The following is a 19237-nucleotide window of genomic DNA, read 5'->3' as shown; positions in this document are numbered from 1 at the left end:
CTGTTGCTTCCCCTTCTTGTAATATAATTGACCCCTTCTGCGAGATTGGCAGTTCTACCATGGAGGGCTAAGTACATTGGGGCACCTGCAGCAAGAACAGGAGACGCCGCTCATTACGGGCATGAACTTTATCTGCTTGGGAGGGTGCGCCCAGAGATCTTGTCCTGATTGGGGCTTGTCTTCGTTTGTCCTCCGTGTTGCACTTTGGCATACCTGTGCAACTGTCTCTTGCACTGCTTGGCATTTTGGCCTTGCTTTGCACAAAAAACAAAGCCATCACCACCACCTCCTTCTTCATTCTCTTCTCTCTGTACTCGCTGCTGGATCAGACAAAAGGTCCATGTATCCCAGCTTCCAGGAAGGCTGTTGTTCCTCAGCACCTTGTTTTCAGAGATACACTCTCTGTGAACATGGAGGCTCTGTTTAGCCAAAATGGATGAAGCCTGAGAATTCTTCTTCTTCCTGAAGAATACCCTTTTACACAATTCCCTTTAACAGCCTTCTGTAGGTAACTAAGGTGCGTGTGTGTGCCCCATCCACTTGGATTTAAGGAAAGGGCCATGCACATATTTGCATGCAGAAGGTCTTAGGTTCAGTCAAGAGCATCTCCAGGTAGGTGTTGGGCAGACCCTGCTGGAAACCCTGGAGAGACGCTGCCAGTCAGTGTAAACAGTATTCGTCTCACTCGGCATAAGCCAGCTCCCTGTGAAAACAAAGAGCTTAGCACAGAGTTTGCCAGTGTGGTAGCTGAGGGTACACATGACCATTGCTTTAGCTGAGATTACTCAATTGCAGAGGGTTGGACACAGGGTCTCTCCCCTCTAAAAAAGAACTAGGTTTGAAAGAAGCATTGTATTATAACCAGCACGGTAAATTTGTTTTGTGTACAGTGGCAGTGGGGTGTGTGTGTGTGTGTTCCCCATGACCTCTGATTTGCAAATGTGCCCATGACACTACAAAGTTTCCCTCCTCTTCTTGCTGGCCGCTAATAAAAGTTTTTTATAGTTTTGACCCTGCCTTCCAGAAAAGGTGTTAACTCCTCTGCTGGCCAAGAACACCCCAACTGCCAGCTGCCTCTCCCCTTCAGAAAAGGCATATTATGGGTCATCCTGGCAGATGTGAGAAGAGTCCTGCTGGATTAGGCCAGGGGCATATCCTGTCCTCAAAGTGGCCAACCAGATGCCTGCAAGGAGCCTGCAAGCAGGACTTGAGCACAACAGCACTCTCCCCTCCTGCCATATCTGCCAGCTGGTATTCAGAAGCATTACTGCCTCTTCAGTCTTTGATGTTTCAACATAGTTATGCTCAAACGATGGTTCCTTGGAGAGTGTTACCAGGTTCAGTATTGTTTCGTTCAGTATGACTGTAAATCCATTTTGTACCGTATGATACAAGATGAAGCCATTCCTGTACCTGCAAGGCCAAAATACATTATTTTTAGGAACTTGCTGAAACACATTATTGGTTTGGAGAGGTTTATATTACCTCAGCAGTAAACCTTGTATGGTATTCTTTTTTAAAAAAGCAAACCAACAAAGCGCACATACCTTTGATGGCACTTTTTTGCAGACAGCCAACTCCTCTGTTTTTTCTGCAAAGGATTATGCATGTTAAACTCTACATAAATATACCAGCAGGTTACTACTTGTTGGAAGTGCAATATCTGGCATCAACTAATTTTTAATCCAAGGGTTAATTCTGTTAACTATGAAGTCTGCTACCCAAGAGTGGCCTGATCTTTGCCAAGGTAGTGCATCCTCTGATTGGCTATGTAGTTCTGAAGGAGTTGTCCTCTGTATGTTTAATTGTATGTCTCCCTGCTTTGTTCAAGGCCTGAACTAAAAGACATAACTTTTCTGTTCCTTTCTTGTCAAATTAGACACTCTTTTTTGTTCAGTCTGCTTAGTGAAGTGTTATCAGGTATTTTCTCTCCGGACTCCAGCTGCATTACTTAAGTGACTTCGCTAGCATTGCTGCCAGTGGTAAGATGCTTTGTTTTGTTTTAAATTTATTCTCGGAAGTAACTACAACTGCACCTGCTTCAGGGCACGTCGTGGTTTTCCTTCAACGAACTTTGCAGATAAATACGACACAGTTTACCAGCCCACGCACTTGCCTTGCCAGCATGTCCTGGAGGAATAATTATCCCGCGAGTGACTAAGGGTGTGAAGGTAGATGCATAATTCAAAGGGTAGCCGCTGTAGAGTCTTCACAACCAATGTGAGCACAGCTTTGCAACCTGGGTTACAAGCAGGTGCACCCCCTCATTCTGCAGTGAAGCACTTAGAAGTCCCCCTTTGCCAAAGTGATGTGTCAGTCCTCAAGTCTTGTTTCTGCAGGAACAGAGGAAGTGGTCTCATGCTAAGTCAGACCATTGGTTCATCTTAGTGTTGTCTACACTGACAGACAGCAGCTTTGCAGGATTTCAGGCGGGGCTCTCTCCCACTACTTCCTGGCAATGCCAGGAATTGAACCCCAGACCCCCTGCATGTAAAGCAGACACTCCACCAGGGAGAGAGCAACCTTCCTATTGCCATTCAGCCTTCTTTAATTTTAAAGCCGCACGTTTGCGCTTGCATCTTATTTATTTATTAGAGCACCTGCACTTTACCTTCTAGCAGGAATGCACCACTCGACGTGGCTTTGCAATTTGATAAAAGTTGCAGTTTCATAAAAATGGAACAAAGCAATTACAAAAGAAAAGGGGTCAGCAGTTTAAAAAATCCCATAGAAATGAATACATTTATGCTGTAACTCAGAAGAAAAAAGACATTTACAGCCATTTTAATATTTGCGTAATTGCTCTGGAGATCGTAGCAGAGTGGAGGAAGGGAAGCAACCTGGTCATGCCAGGGGGGTGGCCAAGAAGCACCCACCTCTGCCTGAAACTCCAAAAAGCCTCTGCCAGTTAGTGTGGAATAATGTTCTGGTTGTGTATACGGCTTAAGCCATGTGTAGTCGTTCCCCCTGCCCCACCGAATAGTTTTGTTTTTTCCTGCTTGCTTGAGACCGCAAAACTAGGGTGGTGTGAATGGGTTATCAAGGATCTGGTGGGCTGCACCTGGCTTGGGGTATTACAGGTTGCCAAGCATTGAACCTGGGGCCTTCTGCATGCATAGAATGTGTCCCGCCATTTAGCTACAGCCCTGCATTTTTACATTCCACCATTGCATTTTTATGAAGAGATGTGGGGTAAGGGTGAAGGCAGGCCAGTTTTCTTGGGGAGTGGGGGGGGGGGGAGAGAAAAAAAAATCAGGCATAATTTTTGCCATAACTGTGGAAACGTGGCTAGATCAAACACAGCAGGTGGCGAAGGAACTCAATCTGGGCAAAGCAGCGGTGCTTTCAGCGCAATCAAAGTTAAGTGCAGAAATTTAATTAAATGGAAGCAAAGCTGGCTGAAACTTTCTAGAAGCAGAAGTGCATTGTCAGATTCGACAATTATTTCAAGGAGCACAATCTGCAGATGGTGTCTAATTGATAAATTAAGGTTCTTGGGCTCTAATCTGCCGCTGTATGTGTTAAGGCTTGTGTGTTGTTTTCTTCGAAATCTTTATCCTTTAAGTCGGCATCTGTCTTGGGGAAAACAGTTTTGGATCAAAACCTGGTGCCCTGATCCACATTTGCAGCTCTGCATGAGCAGGGGGCTGGGGGACGTGCATCAGGCCAGGGCATAGCAACATTCTTGGCTATTCCCGTGGAGAGGGAACCCATGAGGACCTCCAGTGTGTAGCCTTTCTCAAGCTTAGCTGCACATCCAAGGTTCTGCTCCATGTCCTCCTGACGTCTGAATTTTGGCAGACAGATATGAGAAGCTGAGGGCATCTGTGGTCTCTGATTCTCTCCCTAGGGAGGCCCACCGGGCTTCTTAATTGCTCAGTTTTCACTGTATGGTGAAAGCCTTTTATTATTACTATTATTTTTAGGAAGGCCTTTGGAGAATTTGGCAAGCTGACTGTCTGGTGTTACTGCTACACTTCCTTCACTGCTTGGCTTATTTGGGTTACATTGATGTGTTGGCTTTAAAGAAGGTGCATTGTTTTGTCGGATACCGTGCTTTCTTTCAGCATCAAAGACAGGATATAAATATGTTGTTATTATTAGTGGGTTTAAGCCGTAGTGGCATTTGCGTAAATGATAATAACAATGAAAATAAGAATAATACTTCTGGCATTGGTGTTATTATTCGTATTTGTGCATTGAGTGCTTAAGGGTCCATTGCTGTTTTGACACCTGTGCTCCTAATTCTGCATATGGATGTGTTTGGCCCTGCAGAGCCAGCATCTTCCATGCAACATACTTAAAAAGTTATCAGAACACTTAAAAAGAAAAATGCCCCAGTGAATCTCAGGTATTGTTTTATGTGTTTGTTTGGGATTCTCCTCTCACCAGTGGGCAATCTAGATCAACCATTCAAATACTATAGGAATAGTCTGCAAGCTTCCCTCCCCCCGCATACCTGCCATACATTCAAAGCACATTGCCTCCCCCCGACCCAAAGAATCCTGGGAACTGTAGTCTGCCCCTCACACAGCTATAAGCCCCAGCACCCTTAACAAACCACAGTGTTCTTTAAATGTACGGTGTGTACAAGGCACTTTTAAAACCACATCTCCTCCTTAAGGGCAAAAGCAGATAGGCCATTGGCTTGATCCAACAGGTTATCTTGTCCATCAGTGGCCGCCCATCAGGCACTTGCGGGGAACCCGTTAGCAGGATCCGAGCACAGGAGCATTCTCCCCTATGTGGTTTCCAGCATCTGGCCTTCAGAAGCATTACAGTGGCACCTCGGGTTAAGAACTTAATTTGTTCTGGAGGTCCATTCTTAACCTGAAACTGTTCTTAACCTGAGGTACCACTTTAGCCAATGGGGCCTCCCGCTGTTGCTGCGCCGCAGCAGCACAATTTCTGTTCTCATCCTGAAGCAAAGTTCTTAACCTGAGGTACTATTTCTGGGTTAGCGGAGTCTGTAACCTGAAGCGTCTGTAACCTGAAGCATCTATAATCTGAAGCGTCAGTAACCCTAGGTACCACTATACTGCCTCCAACCAAGGAGACACAGAGCATGGCCTCCATGGCGAGTAGTCATGGATAACCTTATCTTCCACGAATTTTTGTCTTTTAAAGCCATCCAGCTCGGTGGCCATCACTATCTCCTTATCTTCCTCCTCCTGCCCCATAGCTCCCCATCCACCCCACACATCTGGAATGCTTGTAATGTCTAGCTCTGTTTATGACACTCAATAAATACTTAAAAAACAACAACTGACAGACACAGCTCAGTTCAGTAAAAATGAGCAACGCATATATTTATACTTTTACAAGTGTCCATAATGCCAGAAGAAGAGGGTGTGTCTATGGGGGAGCGGGGGAGAGAGGGAGATTATGCAGAGCGGGGGAATTAGACGCTCTGTGTGGGAGAGTCAGGAAGTCCTGGGAACAGAGGCAAGCAAAAAGTCCCAGACATCATAATCAGGCCACAAGGGCAGTGGGCAGAGTGGACGGGAGTAAAGGAGGGAGAAATTAAGCTACATGGGAGGTCAAGTAAAAAGAGAGGAGTGGAGAGAACAAGGAATTGCGCCCGTTAACCATGTTCCTGAATTATTGTGCTGGAGAAGCAATCATCATACTTCATTCATCCAATACCGGCTCCTCCCACTCTGTCACCAGCTATTACAGCATTGCTCACCCCCACTTTCTCCATGATGTGTAACAAACTTTATGAATGATATATAGAGGCGACTGCGGGGATGAAAGCATTGAGCAGCACTTCAGACAAGTTTGTTCTGGCAGGATGCCGTTAATCTCTAAAACCACCTATTTATTATGGTGGCTAACAAAACAGAAATATCAAACTATTGCAGGAAACTGTTTTGGCTTCTGGTGAAAATGGCGCCCGTCATAGAGCTTTGAGGCGCTCACTTGTTCCTAAGACCTGTCAAAGTTGGTCCGTGGGGTTGGGCTTCTAGAACCGAGAGCGTGGGAACCTCTGGTCCTCCAGATGTTGCTGCACTCCAGCTCCCATCAGCTGTAGCCATCCTGCCCCTATGGTCAGGGATGGGAACTGCAGCCAAGCATCACCCGCAGAGCTACAGGAACCATTCTCCTAAAGGCAGTATGCAATTGCAAATATTTGCAGTTACAGGAAGTGGAGAGCGGGAGGCTGTTGGCTTCATTCCCAGTTTCTGGGCATCCCAGAGGCATCTGGTTGGCCACTGTGAGAAACAGGACCCTGGGCTAGATGGGCCATATATCTTGTGATCCATTGTTGTCCAACAGCAGGTCTCTAACAGGGTTCATGCTCCACCATGCTGGCTGAGATCATTTTCACTGGAGATGCCAGGGATTGAGCCTTCTGCCTGTAGAGCATGTGACCTTTCGCAGAGCTAAATCATATGAGCATATGTGTATCATGGTGCCTTAATATATATATATTATTCAACTGCACCATTGGGGCAATTGGGTAGGCATTCAGGGCCCAGCAGAATGAGCAGGAAGGCCCTCAGAGGACTGACATACCACATTTTGATCTCGGTGAAGCATTGCGTTTCATGCTGTCTTATGCGGGGGCTTCCATTAAGTCTAAAATTACCTAAGTGCAACACTACTCCTGCTGGACCTGATCATTGGTCCTTAGGCTCAGGTTGGTCTCCTCTTGGCTAGCACCTGTCTCCAGAGTCTTCGGCAGGGATACTTCCCGAGATCTTAATAACCTTGCTGGGGATGGAGCCAGGGACCATCGACGTATAGAAAGGTGTCCTTCCTTCCTCTCTCTCCAACATAAAACTGCAAATGGATATCTGTCTGAGATTATGTTCATATGGAGTGTGAGATGCGTGGGGATGAAGACCCTGCTGGAGGCGATGCCACTTAACTTTTTTATTATTTACCATTGCTAACAATAGCCTTTGTGTTTTTATATTTTTAGTTCAAACGTACAACAGTGTCCTCCTCCTTATCTTTCTCATTTCTCCCACCCACCCACCCTCCATTTTTCTTCGTTCCCTCCCTCAGGTCTAAATATATCCAACCAGTCAATCAAGTCTGGCAGGCATCAGTGCTATAGCTGTCAGCTTGAGTTAGCTCTGGCTGAGCTAAACTCCTGGCTTGTTTTCTGAGCCTGGAAATGTATTCGAACGGTGGGATGGAAAATGAGACTTGCAAATAAAGTACACTCTAGTCATGGGTCCTTCTATATCTATACAGAAAGAGTGACACACCTTTTTTTTTAAGCTGTGCCTCACCCCCTTCCTGTGTTTTCCCTTAGAAATAATAAAATACCCACTGAAGTCTATGACTGCTTGCTTAGTGAACACAGACGTGCTTGGATTTTCATTAATCTGGCTTTTCTTTCTGCTTCTGCCACCCTGCATTGGCATAAACAGTAGAAAAAAGTGGAAAATTAAATAATGCCATGTTGAAGACCTTGCAAAGGAGGTAGAGGATTAAAAATGATTCTGCTTAGATCTTGCATTCTCTTGTGTTTTATTATCCCTATGTAAGGAGAAACAAGAGGGTAGCAAAAGAGGGAAGGCATTATTATTTGTTTTTGTTGTTGTTACTACGGCCTGTTCCCATGTAGGAACAACTCCCCCCGCTTTCGACGCTGGCTGTGTGATGGCATAGCTATTTCTGGTGCAACCTGTCAGGGTAGAAGAGACTGGCTTTCCGGCTAGAGTAACAGCAAGAACAGATGGGGTGGACGACAAGATTTCTGTGGTGGCGTTTTGGGTTCCAAAGCTTCCTTAGTGGGGAATTTTACAATGTTTCTTTAAATTTATTTTACTGTTTGGCAATGGGCATGGTGTTGCACTTTCCGTAACAGCCAGCCTGAACCGCATGAGAGCAGCAGGAAACTTTTTAGTGGGGAGGAACGGTTTCACCCAGCGCTGAAATGGAGCAGCTCCTGGGAAGTGCATCTCCTGTTTTCTGTTTACCGCAGAGCCTGGCTGATAATATCTGGGGATGTGTGCCTGGCACCGCCATGGGAATTCAATGTTGCAGGAAGCTGCCTGTTTTGAGGCTCTGAATAATGGCACTCGAGGGCGATGGATGCTGTAGGTGCCACTTGGCACGATTCGAGAATTTGAGTTGTCTTTTTTTACCCAGTTCTGGTGATGGGGGGGGGGGAGAGCTGTGACTGGTGGAAATGCAATAGCTAGGGGTGGGGGGAGAATTGCTTTGTTGGGAGCTGGAGGAATATAGAACCATAGAGTTGGAAGAGACGCAAATAATCATCTAGTCCAACCCTCCAATGCAGGATAGTCAGGAGTCCCTGAATTTTTGACAGTGAGAGTTGGCTGGAGACTTGCTTCGACCTTTACCTCTCCCCCCACCCAAACTGTTTTAGAAGAGAGTTGGGTGACCTAAATGTTGCTGCTGTGGTCCAGGGTGTTGCCCCATGTGCTCACTCCCTCTTTGCTTGTTTTTAGTTTTTCCTCTTTTCAAAAAAAATGACTGTACCTTCTACATTGAGAGAGATCTGGGCACTCAACACTTTTTTTTGAGAAGCAGATTAACGTGTTGGCTGCTTGTTACGAAGGCTACATTTCTTCCAGTACAAACAACTCCCCACTTCTGCTCAGTCTACTTGCACATGACAGCGCACATGCGCAGTGCTGGGAACCCGGAAGTGACGAGTGGCAAGCCAGAAAACCCTCCCCAGAGCCCAAAGATGATGTCCCCACTTACTTGCATTTCACTTATGAACGTGGGACCCCAGAACATAACCCCTGCATAAGTGGAAAGTCGCCACACAGCTCTCAGTGCCGGTTGGCGGATATCATAAATAGGAGAGTGCTCTTGCTCTCCTGTCCTGCTTCCAGGATTGCTTCCATTCTGAGGCAGAGCATGGGGTGAAGACTTGAAGCCAGGGTAGTTTTTCTTTTCTTCTCAGAGGTGGAGAGGTGAGGGTGGTGGCATCTCTCCTGCCTTAGCTATTCTTGGGATAAAAGCAAGTGCTCACTCTTCTCTTTCTGTCAATGAACTTAATTAGCCACCCCCAATTAAATAATGTCTGCCTTAATGTGCTTATACCATACTGAACTCGTATTAATGTATAGAATCCACTTTCAAATTCCAAAACATAACAGGGAGACACTGTCTCCTCACCAACCTTGTTTGGGCAGAGTTTGTAAGTTTTATTATCCTTAGTGTGGCCCAGATTTTCAACAGCCATTGAGAAGTTATTGGTACAGTACTTCCTTCTTTTTCCAGTTATAGCTAATACATATTCTTGAGGCTGCTAGAAGAGAGATAACCATTTATTGGTCTTCCTTTAAAATTATGCTTCTTATATGACCAAAAAAGGATCTCTCACAGACTTAATGGAAATTTCTCTATCTATCCATCCATTTTTATCTATTATGTGTGTGATTATATGTTTGCACATATATGAGACAGAAAATGTCCAAAATCCATTGACTATTGACGCTCACATGTGAATGTCTGAAAAATCAGACGTTGTCACCTAAATGTCACAGTCAAAACATTCGCTGGTATATGTCTGAAAAGTGAGGAAATAGATATATCTAATTTCAGAATCCATCTGGGATTGTCAGCGTTCACATGGGAACGTCAACATTCATCAGATTTTGGGCATTCACTGTAACATTAAGAGGGGGAAAAAATCACATACATAACCATGGAGTGTCTGTTTTCCTCAAAAGTTCACCAACAAGGTGTCATTTTAAAACGTGAGAAGTATTGACATCGGAAGAGGAGGCTGGAGTTTGCATATGTTGCTCATGGACCATGAAATTCAGTTTCTAAAGTCTGAAAAGCTTTGCGAGCCCTAAGCCAGGGCCAGAAAGCCTCTTTATGACATCAGAAAAACGAAAGCTTCCATGATACTGCCAGTATTCTAATAACCCAAATCTTTTAATATTCCATGCTGCGTCCACACTGGGAGTACTTAGTAGACTTCTGGTTGTTCCATCTTGAAAAGTATATTGTTAAGCATTTCTGCCACTGTCTTGATATGTAAACCCTATATTTTGTGGTTGTATTTGTTCATTTGAAGTTTCAAAAGGGTATTATCATCACCATCAACAACATCATCCCACCCTAGGACCTTAGAGTGAAGAGCAGGTTAATGATGGTGATGGTGAAGATGAAAGGCAGTTTTAAAGTCTTTAGCGAATAAATATATATAAAAAATAAAAAGCTAGAAGTAGTTCCGGAAAGAAATTCGATCGCCTTGAAGCTATGCCCATTTTCTTGGGAGTAAATCTAATTGAACTCAGCGGGATTACTTCTGAGCAGAGGATTGCAGTGTGAATGGGGAACAGGAGAGAGGTTTATTAAAGCTATGCATGGTGTAGAGAGAGAAGCTCTCCCCACCTTCCATCTGTCTAATGATGCCAGAGCTCATCCGGATGAAGATTTGGGGCAGACGAGAGAAGCTGTTTATTGACACAGTGAACAGGGCTGGATTAACCATTATTCTAAAATGGCTGTAGCCCGAGGCCCTAAGCTCTCCAGCTCAGCCAGAAATTCCTTGGGTGAACTTAAGCCAGTCACACTCTCTTAGCTTTACTTACTGTTGGGAGGATAAGGGGGAAGCAGAATGAGTCCACCTTGAGTCATTTGGAGGATTGACATTCAGCCAAAGCCAGGAAAACAAGAAAGAAGTTTGGTGATTTTGCATTTTGTTTGACTTCATGATTCTTGCAATATATGATACATGGGATTTAGGCCATTCCCGCTTGTTGGCTTTCAGACCTCACACCTTTAATCCAGGCTTAAAAGTGTGTAGTTTAATTGACTGGAATTTGCTGTTAAATTATGCAGGGTCAAACCCACATCACACATTTAAAATCTTTTACATGAACGGTGAGGGTGTGACCACGGTGCTGTCAGGGACTGGCGGGAGTTGTAGTCCCAGACATTTGGAGGGCACCAGGTTGTCAAAGGTGGGCTTAGATTGCATTAAAATGGGGCAAATTCATGGAGGAGGAGAGAGATCTGTCAATGGGTAGCAGCTATGGTAGCTAAATGGAGCCCCCCCCTCTCTCTCCCTCTCTCTCTCTCTCTGAAATTCAGTTTTATTTTCATTTATACCCCACATTTTTCTTCCCAAGGAGCTCAAGGCTGAAGTGGTTCTCCTCATTTCATCCCCACAGCAACCCTGTGAGGTATGTTAGGCTGAGAGGGAGAGTGCCTGGCCCAAGGTCACCCAGGAAGCTTCATCCCAGAATAGGGATGTGAACCCTGGTCTCCCAGGGCCTAGTCCAACACTCTTAACTACTACATCTTAGTGGTTTACAGTAGCTAAGGCAGGGGGCGTTGCCTTCATACCCTGCTGTATCCTTAGGAAAACAGGAAGTTGCCTTATACTGAATCAGACCACTGGTCCATCTAGCTTAGTACTGTCTATACTGACTGGCAGCTGCCCCCCAGGGTTTCAGGGCAGGGGGCTGGAGATACCACTGAGGACTGAACTGGGTACGTTCTGCAAGCAAAGCAGATACACTTAGTTGAGCCATAGTCCTTCCTCTTAGTCTTGAAGCACCTGAGTGGGCGAACATTTGGGAAGCTGGCTGCTGGACTAGATAGGACTTTTTTGTGATCCAGCAGGGATCTTACCAGAGCAGCCGAGCCAACAGAACTGAGAGAGGCTGTGGCAGTTCTTCAATCTCAGGCCTACCCTTGCCTATGCAGAAAAAATGTGCAAGAAACATTTTGGGGGAAGTGGCTGATAATTATTCTTTCTTTCCTCTGTTCCATTATCCCCTCTTGCTGCTGCTGTCCTTGGGTTTATCTTCTGGGAGAGTTCTTATTAGAAGCTCTCTCCCGTTAACTGGGGAAGAATGAAAACAAATGCATGTTGGCTCTTTATTCTCTGAAAATCAAAGTGCCAAGATTCTTTTGAACTGCTCAGATGAAAGGCGCTATGGAAATGCAAAATACCATTTAGTATGTTTATCGGCAGCCATAGGGGGGCGTTCATGCTGAAGGTTGGGCTTCATGCTTTCATAAGTATCTGCAATTCGGATATAGGATTAGACAAATCCATGGAGGCTATCAATGGCAACTAGTCATGGTGGCTATGCTTGCCTACATAGCTGCAAGGCAGTAATGCTTCTGAATATCCGTTGCTGGAAACGGTAGGAGACGTGAGTGCTGTTGCACTTGGGTCCTGCATGCAAACTTCCCATTTGAGGCATCCAGTTGGCTACTGTGACAACAGGATGCTGGACCAGATGGGCCACTGGCCTGATCCAGACAGGCTCTTCTTATAGTGTCGTGAATTGACCTGACGAGTCCCAGTGCAAATACTGAGTCCATGCAAGTCTGTTATTTAAATTGCGTGGGTGCCAGGGCTCTGACAAGTTTGTGGCAGAAGGAAGGGGGCTAGAGACTGACCCAGCGATTTAAGGGGTTTGGTGCCACCCATGCGGCAGGAGCCGGGGCGGGGGGAGAGGAAGGGTTGGAGCATTAGGATGGAGGTGGGGGCTCAGGACATGTTGGAAGTGGAGGAAGATGCTGTTCAGGCGAGGGGCAGTCCAGTCAAATCCACGCCATCCCCACTGTCTCCTGGAGCCAGGAGGGGCTTGAAGAGGAAAGATCAGCAACAACTTCATGCAGGAGAAATCTCAAGTTATGTGAGCACACTCTGGCAAATGAGGGTACATAAGCCTAGGAGCGGGGCATGGTCCCACTGCTGCTTCCACCGCTCCATAGGGCATGAACCTGGAAAAATTAAGGTCAGCTAAGTGGGCGCTAAAGGCCTGTGTCCGTCCAGAAGCACCTTAGGAGCTGCCATAAGTGCATCCATTTGTCAATAAAGAATTTACCACCAGCCAATTGCCTTCCTTGGCTAGGTGGATGCAGGACAACAGAAAGTCTAGGTGAGCTAACAAGACTCCCCACTGGGGACATTCAGCCCAAAACACGTGGAAGGCCGTGAGAACACTTTCCCCTAAATCATGCAAGGGATGCTGCCTTCCATCATCTAGGTTCTAAGTTATGGCTAGTACAAGGCATGGCTTGGTGTGATGTTTGTCTTATCCCATTGCCTTGGCCCAAAGGTGGAGAACCTCTGGCTCTACAGATGTTGCTGGACTCCCAACTCCCATCAACCCAGGCAGCATCAAAGGGCTGAAACACAGCAATGATATCTGCACAACCACACATTCGCCCCGGCCCCGGCATTGAGAGAATGATGACTTCTCTAAGTCCATCTGCTGAGTTCAGGGTAGAAGTGTAATTTGAACCAGGCGCAAGGGTCATTGCAGCTCAGCCTTTTGGCTGCTCTGCAGCACTGTGCTCTCTGTTGCAGTTGGAGTGGAGAAAACTGGTATGTAGTTTTTAACAATTGCCAAAGCAGACAAAAGACCAAATGTTACCTTGTGTACACAGCTGCCGCAGTATCTCTTTATATACATATTCTCTTAAACAAAATGTTGCCTTGGGAGGTTCCTCCTCCTTACATCTATTAATATGTTTTCATCTTCTCTTAATGAGCAGTATGGCTCTTAATTTTATTTTAGCTTTTTTAGGGCAATATTTGGCATGGTTTCTTAAGTTTGTCGAATACCCCATTTGAGCAGCGACATACTGAGCACCAAAACATTAACTATGGAACACTGAGGGCTTGCAACTTGAATAAAAAACAAAATAAAACCTGTCTGAGATGTGTTTTTCCCACCCTCTCAGCAAACATACAAGATGCAGACCACTTTATTGAATATTATTAAGCAATCTGAGAGCTTAAAAATTTTTTTTTATCAAGGGAATCTTTCAACAAATATTTTCAGCAAATAAATAAACACCATGTTGTATTTGTATGCATCCTTGAGCATTTTAATGCTCTAAATTGGCCTTTGACAACCTGGTACATTCCAGTTGTTTCGGATGACAGCTAGAGTTCAGAAACATCTAGAGGGCACCAGGTTGGAGAATACTGTCCTAAATAAATAAAAGTCAGGCACAATATTAAATAACTTTTCTTTAAAGGGTATGGGTTTGCCGTTTGATTGATTGTTTTTTAAATGCTAGAATCACATCTTGGGATTTTTTCCAGATTTTTTTAGTCTTACCTTTTTCTCCCTCCTCCCCCTTTCCCCTGTACAGATGAGCCCTGAAAAGCGTCTTTATTCAGTTTGACTGTTGCTATTATGTGGCTAGGCATTCAATAATAGTTGTGATTTATGATATGTGTGTGGCCTTTGTTGTTCTTTCTTCTGCCATCTATCAGAGAGGGAGAAGCCTGGCTTGATAATTCTTGGCAAATAGCTTTTTCAGTTTAGAATGTCAGCTGTCACGCTGTCGGGAGAGGTTATTTCTCGTGTGTGTGTGTGTGTGTGTGTGTGTATATATATATATATATATATATATATATATATATATGGCAGCGATCCTGTTTCTTTACTGTGGCTGGTTGATAAGGAGTACTTGCTGCGCTTCCTGGAAAAGTGTGTTGTACGGTAACCCCGCTTGGAGGATGTGCTTTTAAAGCTCAACTGGAATTGTGCTTCCAGTGGTGTAATATCACTCTATTCAGGTAGGATAGAGCCCTTGTTCACGAAGGCCACATCGGCACTACACATTTAAATACCTCTTCTACCACTTGTAAGAGTCATGCTGTCCCTGCCCCAGCAAAGGATCCTGGGAAGTTTATTTTGTTAAGGGTGCTGAGAGATGTTAGATGTTAGAGAACCTTTCAACAACAACAACAACAACTTGTTGCTGGTAACCCCAGCCACTCTGGGCAGTTTCTAACATGAAGAGACAAAACAAAACATCAAACGTTAGCAGGGCTGCCTTCTGATATCTACGGAAAGTTGTATAATTGTTTAACTCTTTGCCATCTGATCGGAGGGCATTCCACAGGGTGGGTACAACTACCAAGAAGGCCCTCTGCCTGGTTCCCTGTAACTTCACTTCTCACAATGATGGAACCTCCAGAAGGCCCTTGGAACTTGGACCTCACTATCCAGGTTGAATGACGTGGGCTGAAATGCACCTATACAAATACTGAAATAGTTATGGATGAATGCAATTAATATTGTATGCAAACATTTTTAAAATAAAATATTTAATGAAATGCTCCTTCAGTTATACAGTTTCCCAGGATTCCTTGGATGGGGGAGAGAATCCACGACATAATAGGCTGGAACTCTTCTATTCTGAGATCTACTGACCTGTGTTCAGAGAATTTGTGATGCAATCCCCCCTACATCCGGTCTGAAGTGGGAAAGTCCAGGACAGGTTTTCCACTGGATCAGCTCCTAAGGCAAAACCTTACGTTTCCTGCTGTTTTTTTTCTCCAGCCAACCCTGCTCCCATCATTGGCTTAGGTATCTCCCCCCCAGTCCACGTTTTCTCTTGGTTTGAAAAAAGCAAAACAAATCTCCCAAACATTGCCCTGCTGTTTTGCAAAGTATGTGCTTATTAGACAAACTTTGGGTACAATAAAAAGCTGCTTTCATATTTTTTTTGGAAGCTTGAGAGTCTAATTGAAGACAGACCATTAGTCCCAAATGAGACTAAGAGTATTGGCAGGAGAGGAGAGCAATTATACTAAAGGTTGGTGTGGCCTGTCCCTCCCTTCTGCTTCTCCCCTCCTTATTAGCTATTTGTGGTAACGTATCAAAAACTCATTTGGATGTGGCATGCATTTCTGACATGCACTTGTGCTCTGCATGCTAAACGATTAGTTCTGCTGCAGACGGAGAAGGCACCATCCTTCGGTTATTCCCCTGGGTCTGTATAAGGCCACATCCGCACTATCCATTTAAAGCACTGTGATACCACTTCAAACAGTCACAGCTCCCCCCCCCCCAAGAATCCTGGAAACTGTAGTTTAATTAAGGGTGCTGAGAGTTGTTAAGATACCCCCTATTTCCCTCACAGAGCTACAATTCCCAGAGCAAGCTAACAATCAATCCCTCTTCCCAGGGAACTCTTGAGAACTGTATTTCCACGAGGGGAATAGAGGGGGTCTCCTAACAACTTTCAGCACCCTTAATGAAACTGTAGTTCCCTGGATTCTTTGGGGGAAGCAACAACTGTTACAATGGCATAAGAGCTTTAAATATGGGCTCTGCAAATATGGACTCTGTTTCCTGACGCTGCCTCTCTCTGAACCACTTCATCTTCCAGCTTTCTTTTCTTGATCTCTCTCATTGCTCAGCCACTACCCTTGTTGGCCAGCTGCCTTTTCCAGGGCCTTCCCTCCTCTTTCCCATTATTTATTAGGATCTGAGCAACTCAGCCACAGCCTGTGGCAGCTTCCTACATTCCATTTTGAGAACTGGACCATATCGGCACCATATATTTAAAGCACTTTGATCCTACTTCAACCATCATGGCTTCCCCCATGGAGTCCTGGGATCTGTAGTTTGTTAAGGGTGCTGAGAATTGTTAGGAGACCCCCTCCCCAGCTATGATTCCCAGAGTTTCTGAGGAAGAGGGACTGACATGTCAAATCAACATGTCCCAAACTTTTGTATGGCTTTGAGTATGTGGATGAATTGAGTTTTGTGGCCTTGTAGATACATAGGTAATTGTTCCATCTAGCTCAGTATTTCCTGCACTGGCTGGCAACGACTCTCCAACTTTCCATACAGGGGCCATTCTCAACCCTAGTTGGAGATTCTGAGAATTGAGGCCTGGAGCTTCTCCGTGCAAAGTTAGAGACGCTCTATCAGTGAGCTATGGCCCTTCCCTTAGGAACATAGGTAGCTGCTGCCTTGTACCAAGTCAAGACCACTGGTGTATCTAGTTCTGTATTATTGACACTGGCTAGCAGAGGCTCTCCAACATTTCAGGTAAGCATCTTTCCTTTGTCCTACCTGGAGATTTTGGGGATTGACCCCAGGACCTTCTGCATGCAAAGGCAGGTGTTCTACCGCTGAGCTCCCGCTCTGCCCAGCTGTGACTGTGCTACTGACATCCTTAAAGTACGTTGTGATTTCAGGCGAAAGACTGAAGTGACACCACTCAGCAGCTCCTGGAGCGCTGCAGGTTTAATAGCTCTGGGTACGGGAGAGTGGTGACGAGACCCGGCAGCGCGACAGCAATTGACTTTTAATCCACTCCTCCGTACCAGCTTTCCTTTCCGATTCCTCTCGGGTTCAGCAGGATGCCAGCACGTGTTAGATTAGACAGAGACATGGTGCAGAAGCCTCTTCTGTTGCCATGTGACTTGGAAGCTTTCGAATGCCGACTCGAGGTGGGCAGGTAAGCAGGTCCACAATCGTCTGAGAGGCTGCATTTCGCTGAGAAGGTCCACTTGGTATATATAGCCTTTGAATGGGGATAGAGTCTCTTTTTTTGCTATAAAGTGCAAGGCTGGGAAGATTACGCTGTTGTGGTGTAGTGGTTAAGAGTGCCGGCTCCACTATGAAGCTCAGTGAGTGTCCTTGGGCTCTTGGAGAAGAGCCATGTAGAATAATATAGTTGTAGAGTTGGAAGGGACACCATTGGTTATCTAGTCCAACTCCCCGCAATGGGATGCGGGTGGCGCTGTGGTTTAAACCACTGAGACTCTTGGGCTTGCCGATCGAAAGGTCGGCGGTTCGAATCCGCATGACGGAGTGAGCTCCCGTTGCTCTGTCCTAGCTCCTTCCAACCTAGCAGCTTGAAAGCATACCAGTGCAAGTAGATAAATAGGTACAGCTGTGGCGGGAAGGTAAATGGTGCTTCTGGCTTCTGTCCCATTGCACCAGAAGTGGTTTAGTTGTGCTGGACTCATGACCTGGAAAGCTGTCTATGGACAAACGCCGGCTCCCTTGGCCTGAAAGCGAGATCAGCGCCACAACCCCATAGTCGGCTTTGACTGGACTTAACCATCCAGGACTCCTTTACCTTTTTACCTATTGCAAGAATCTAAACTAAAGCATCCATGCTGCCTTGAACTTTTTGGTGGAAAGGTGGGCCTGAAATGTGATAGAACAGAAATCAGTCAATCAATTAATTTCAGTCCAAGGGCTTCGTTACCTCATGAACCACCTTCCAGGGGCAGCAAGTCAGCAGTAAGGAGGGCCAGAAGTGAAAGTGAGCAGAGCAAGAAATGTACCCCTAACTTTGTACAACAGGCTACATTCCAAACATGGCCAGAGGTTTGGAAGCAAGGCAAGGCTACAGTTCGAGGCCGCTGGAGTAGTTTGTTTATTAAATTTATATTCTGTCCTTCGTTCAATAGGGGCACATTGCGGCAAACACATCTATAAAAATAAAACATATTTAGGACATATTTGGAAACTTTTTTTAAAAAATAAAAATCTAAAACAAATTCAAAGCTAGACATAACCAAACCATACGTCTGAATGGGTCTGTTGAAACAGAAAACTTTTTCAGCTGGTAATGGTACCTAATGTTCCAGTGTTCCAATGTGCAGGTGCTGCTACACTAAAGGAACAACCTGTACCGAATGGACATTGCATGGCACTTGCAGAAGGGCACAATCAGCAGACTGAAGTGACTAAATTGGCCTGTATGGGGTAAGGCGATCCCTCAAGTAAATTGGTTGACGCTGCCAAGGTGCTGGAGCCCCTGCAACAGATGAAGGATGTTGTGTGCTGGCCTTTGGCCTATCAGGTGCTCAAGGAAAACCAAACCAACGTAGCATGATTCCTCTGTAGTGGCCTTTCCTCTTCCATATCAGCCACAGTGAGGGTGGTCAATTCTGCTGCATCCCTGTGCCACGTGTGATTGGGTTGTTCAGGCAGACCTGCATTGCCCACCTGCAGGGGAAGCCGCAGTCTCTATGGGTGACTCACTCCTATGGACCTTACTTCTTCCAGACAGGAATTATGCCCAGGGCAGTGATGATTCACAAATCCAGAAGGAGGAGGGGCTTGTCTGGGCAAATATTTCCCTTATACAACCTAATAATAAAAACTTCTAAGGTGCAAGGCTGTTGCAGGGTTCCAATTTTAATTTGGAATTACAGTGGTACCTCGGGTTACATACGCTTCAGGTTACAGACTCCGCTAACCCAGAAATATTACCTTGGGTTAAGAACTTTGCTTCAGGATGAGAACAGAAATCGTGCTCCAGCGGTACGGCAGCAGCAGGAGGCCCCATTATCTAAAGTGATGCTTCAGGTTAAGAACAGTTTCGGGTTAAGAACGGACCTCCAGAACGAATTAAGTACTTAACCTGAGGTACCACTGTAGTGTGTATTTTTCACATGGGGAAAATCCAGGCCCCAGTATGTGAAGCTTATTTAGAGCTTCTTATCTGTCAGATGTTGCTAATTTTCTTTCACCCCCAAGATGGGGATGAA

General features: G+C 45.4%; 1 protein-coding gene and 1 long non-coding RNA gene across 44 annotated transcripts in view; one reads left to right on the top strand and one right to left on the bottom strand.

Annotated features, from left to right (window-relative positions):
- Positions 1–19237, top strand: part of MSI2 (musashi RNA binding protein 2) — a 448144-nt gene that overhangs the window by 137150 nt on the left and 291757 nt on the right. The gene's annotated exons all lie outside the window — the stretch shown is intronic.
- Positions 5358–9744, bottom strand: LOC308464181. The gene is made up of 3 exons (XR_013979926.1): positions 9638–9744; positions 7286–7367; positions 5358–6786 (listed from the first exon to the last, which is right to left on the bottom strand). It is a non-coding gene; the product is annotated as an uncharacterized lncRNA (long non-coding RNA).

The sequence above is a fragment of the Podarcis pityusensis genome, assembly GCF_964106645.2.
Source record: "Podarcis pityusensis genome assembly, chromosome: 15".
Lineage (NCBI taxonomy): Eukaryota > Metazoa > Chordata > Lepidosauria > Squamata > Lacertidae > Podarcis > Podarcis pityusensis.
Note: the sequence above shows the minus strand (reverse complement) of the source record. Positions and strands in the feature narration are given on the sequence as shown.